The 5,059-nt window shown below is 39.4% G+C and overlaps 1 protein-coding gene across 1 annotated transcript in view; it reads right to left on the bottom strand.

Moving 5' to 3' along the window:
- The window catches only part of SLC24A5 (solute carrier family 24 member 5), a 32,706-nt gene that overhangs the window by 25,618 nt on the left and 2,029 nt on the right, over positions 1-5,059 (bottom strand). The window lies entirely within an intron of this gene.

Here is a 5,059-nt window from a genome sequence, read left to right as displayed (position 1 = left end):
AGCTTCAGGAAGGGAGAGGAGGAGGATTAAGCTTGATCATGTGAGGAGTCTCCTTCCTGCCCAGTGCCCTGCCTAAAGCACATCTCAGCGAGGCCAGCACAAGAAACAGGGTGACTGGAGCCAGCCAAGCTTCTCCAGTCAGATGACCTAAGCCCATGGGAGGCTGGAGGAGACAGACAAGAGAGCCGACAATCACTGTGTACAGTTGTCCCCATAGCCCACACGCTCCAAGGGCAGATCCAGACAGCTTGCACATTGTGAGAGTATGTGAATTTATTTAGTATCTTCACACTGGCTCTGTTTTTGACTTGCTGTAGATGTGTAAAGACCTGCATTGGCAACTGCTTCTACCCCCCTCCCCCCTCTGTGTGTGTCTCTCTCAAGCCGTTGATCTTAGGAAGTATTGGGGCTGGTATACATACACTATTTGGCTGGACTGATACCCTTTTATATTTCCATTTTGGCATCTCATTTTTATCTCTAGTTAGGGCTAGAGGCAGGAAGATCAGTTAGAGGAGACTGCAATAATCTAGCTGAGGACTGATGGTGTCTTGAACCAAGGCAGTGACGGTGGGGATGGAGAGAGGCTGACAGCTTCAAAATCTATTAAGGAGGCTGAGTGGATGCTATTTGATCATTGACTGGCTGTGTTTTCTGCAGACAGAGCTATCTAAAATACAAATTTGACAAGCCGGGAAGTGTTCAAATATAGACCACTATTGCCTTTACTCTAGTGCATCTGAGGCTTGCCAAGATGTGAAGGGTTTGTGGCAGTGAAGCAGCCTGTGGCTAATAGCATGGGCTCTGGCCCAGACCATGTGATTTGAGTCCTGAACTGCTACTTACTACTTGGGCAAGTTATTTAACCTCTCTGCTCCTCCATTCTGCTAGCAGTAAAATGGGAATTATTTCTATTTGGGTTGTGGTGAGCATTACATGAATGAATCCATTTGATCTGCTTAAAACAGCCCTGCCTTGTGGCCAATGTTTGTCTCTCTCTCTCTCTTTTCCTTCTTTCCTTCCCTCCCTGCTTCTTTCCCTCCTTCTTTTCATATATTATTATTTATGATTCTTGATTGAAATAGGAATTTTTTTTCCCACAAAGGAATTTTACAGTTTACAGCTTTTATAGTATAAAAAGGATGTACTTACTGAGTTTTAGATTTAGAAATGGGGCTCATCTTTAAAAGAGTAAGTTGCTTTCTGATGCTTGTGATCTTAGGTGGGTAAAAATTCTCAAATGCTCCCCCCTTTTTTCCTTCTGGGAATTGCTACCCATTATAAACCTCTCTGAACTGTCATTTCTAGGAACTAGATATCCAGATGTGCAATGTGGCTGTAAGGCTGGGATGACGAGTCATCAAACTAGATATCCAGATGTGCAGTGCGGTTGTAAAGCTGGGATGATTCACCAAAATTTAGCTCAGTAACAGAGCAGGTGTCCAACAGAGTGCCAGCTGCCAACACTCGCAGAGAGAGACCCCCGGAACCACTGGACTGTGGCATCGGTACCAGTACTCAGACTAGGGGAAGAAATTGCTTGGTTTTGTGTTGAGTAGAAATGTCCTATAAGCCTCTCCTTCAACACGTAGTACTTCCTAAGTACTTCAATTCATAAAATGAAACATCACAGATAAAAAACTAACCAGTACAAAAACTCAAATTCACAGTGAAGACTTCCAGCGCATGTTAATCAACTACATCAAGAAAAGGAGAAGTATCTGAAGGCACAGGCCAATGACAGTGGAGCAGGAGTGCCTTGCACATAGCACATAATCAACGTTTTTAATTGATTACCTTATAAAGGCTCTTGAAAACACATCCCAAGATTATTTATGCCCTTGGTCTAAAGAAATGATCTAGGCCCAGCCATAATGGCACAGGCAGTAGGGTGCCAGGTTGGTCTGAATACTCAAGGGGCACCCCTGTGCTCCTGTAATCCTGAGTATCTGGGAATCTAGGGGGAGATCCTGTCAAGGACACCTCTTTCTCTTTCTCCTCCTCCTCCTCCTCTTTCTCTTCTTCCTCTTCCTCTTCCTTTTCCTCAAAATAAACTTATAAGCAATTAAATGTGGAAAAGAGAATTTAGAAGGTTAATTAGATTTGCTTTACATATTTAATCTTCATATTGTAAAATGGTCTTTAAAATCTTTTCATTGTAAAATGAAACACACTGTATTGAAGATATAGCTGTACTCCCATGTTTATTGCAGCCAAGATATGGGGTCAGCTTAAGCTTATCAGCCAATGAAGAGATACAGAAAATGCGATATATATACACAATGGAAAACTATTCCAACTACTAAAAAGAAAAAAATCGTGTCTTTTGAGGCAATATGGACAAGTGTGGAGAACATTATGTTAAGTAAAATAAGTCAGGCACAGAAACAAATATTGCAAGTTCTCACTTATGAGGAAGTCAAAAAAATTCGACCTCCTATGAGGAGAGATTAGGATAGAGGTTACTAGAGGGTGTGAAGGCCGGTGTGGGGGGGGGGAAGCCATGGATAGGGAGATGTTAGTTAATGAATATAACATTACAGCTACAATAGATAGGATAAATAAGTTCCAGTGTTCTGTAGCACAATAGGGTGGCTGTAGTTAACAATAATTTATAGTTCAAAATAGCTGGAAGGGAGGGCTCAAAATTCCCCCAACACAAAGTAGTGATAAATATTTCAGGTGCTTGATATGATAACTATTTTGATTTGATCCCTATATTCTTGCACTGAAAAACTTCAGAGCCCTAAAAATATGTGCAATTATTTAGTCAATTTAAGAGAAACAGATAAAGTCATACAAAAGAAGTGCATGGTTTACTATTTTATTATTATTGTTATTTTTATAAAATGAACATCTTTATGAACACTCTTCGTCAAGGAATAGAGCTTTGCCCCTTCACCCTAGAAGCCCTTTTATGTACCTCAGTCTCAACTCTTTCTCTGAAAGTAATTTACTCTTCTGATTTGTATAGTAATTATTTCCTTATGTGCGTGTGTATGTTTAGTTTGAGTTTGCCAGAAGATGCATGCACTTAGAGAGAGAGAGAGAGAGAAAGCGAAAAAGCACTCCCCATGATAAATGGTCACACTGCAATTCCTTCTTCTCCACTTCTTTCCTTTCGGGACTTTGGGCATGTATACACATGCACCCAGCATGTTCTTGAAGCCATTGGATCCAGGACTCAAACCATGCAGTCAACCATATGGGATACAACCTCCTTAACCACCACACTACCAGTTGGCCTATGTATGTGTGTGTGGGTATGTGTGTGTTTCAAGAATTACTTATTTTTATTATTATTTTTAATTTGCTGTAGGGTACATACACTCACTAGGGAGAAACAGAATATATGAAAGCAAGCCACCAGGTCTGGGATTTGAACTGTGGTCAGCCATGTGGGAGTCCAGTGCCTTAGCCACCATGCCACCTGCTGACCCCTGTGTGTCTGTATGTGTTTAATAGTCTATCACCATTCCTAACTGGGGACACCTTTAGGGTGCTATAGTTTAGTCTTGGCTTAAAAGAATATTTTAACACTTTCAGTCCTTAGTTCTATCCTACTTCTTCTTTTCCTAATAATTTATCTGTTGGAAAACTTCAAAGAATTGAAATTTGTGTGTGTGGTTTCTCGCAGTACTGATTTTGATGATTGTGTCCTTGTAGTTTAGTTCAACATGACCCTCAGTTTTATATTTTTCGTTAAGTTGGCAGCTAGATGGAGAGCTTGATCAGATTCAGTTCTATCCCTTTGGCAAGACTATAGGGCATGGTGTGGTTTTTCACAGGAAGCATACAATGTCTGCTCATTTCTCTGTTTGAAATGTGAAGCCATTCATGCTCATTATCTAGATCCATTAATTTAGACATTGCAAAAGGGTGGAGTTCTCATTCTGTGATTTCTTCTTCATTTATTAGTTGGATAATTTTACAAAGAGATGATTTCTCCCATCTACCCTTTGAGTACCCAGAGGTACCCAGTTTATATAGAGAAGGCAAGCCATATGCTTGATTTAGTTCCTTTATTTATCAGTTCTCAAGATAGTCAGTTCCTTATTTTACTGGAAAAATAACAAATCAGAATAAAAACTTATGAATTAATGTATTTAAGTGTATTTGATGGGTTCAGATTAATTTCATTTATTATCCTTTTTGATACTCAAATAGTTTCATCTTTAACCAGATGGGGCCTCTTCAAGGTGATTTTTGAGAGTCTTTGATGTGATATTAATCATCCTTGATAGCTTTCTCACTACCTAGTAGAAAAAGGTGTTGCAGGCTCATCTTAAACATGAAATCAGACATTTCTTCAAAATCCTTCTTTATTTTTTAAAGTGGAAGGTATTTCAAAACCACAATCTAAGTCTTGATTCTAAGAGATGCTCATTGCTACTGGATTAGTTGTCTCAATCTCCTCTCTCTGTATCTCTGTCTTTTCCTCTCTGTCTCTCCTCTCTCTCTCTCTCTCTCTCTCTCTCTCTCTCACACACACACACACACACACACACACCCCTACCTACCTCTTAATAAAAAAAATCATTAGTTCCTACTGATACTTCTCATTCAAATTCAGAATTACAGTTTTTTATTTTAAATTGAAAATTTTCTGTACTGCTTTTGTATCCGTTTCTTTCATACAAAGGGTTCTGGTTCTCAAGAATACAGAACATGATAGATTATCCAGTTTCATAGTTATTCATTTACTGGCCCCATTATTACCATGTAATAGTTTCAACATAGTAACAATTGTTTCTACCACCATCAATATAATTACAGAGGAGAGTTAAACATTTTTGTATATGCATTTCCATTCTCCCTCTAGTTTTTTTTTTAAAGAATTGTTTTATTTAACTTTATTTACTTATTTAAATTTGACCAGAGAGGGAAAGTGTGTGAAAGAGAGAGAAAGAGAAAGAGAGCAAGCTGCCAGGTCCAGGACTCGAACCTCAGTTGGCCATGTGGGAGTCCAGCACCCCTAATTACTATGCCACTTGTTGGCCTCCTCCCTCTAATCTTCTTCTTTTTTTTTTTTTTTTTTTTTCCCCCGGGCCTGGGGGCA

This window comes from Tupaia chinensis, unplaced genomic scaffold (assembly GCF_000334495.1).
Source record: "Tupaia chinensis unplaced genomic scaffold, TupChi_1.0 Scaffold000312_2, whole genome shotgun sequence".
Classification (NCBI taxonomy): domain Eukaryota; kingdom Metazoa; phylum Chordata; class Mammalia; order Scandentia; family Tupaiidae; genus Tupaia; species Tupaia belangeri.
Note: the sequence above shows the minus strand (reverse complement) of the source record. Positions and strands in the feature narration are given on the sequence as shown.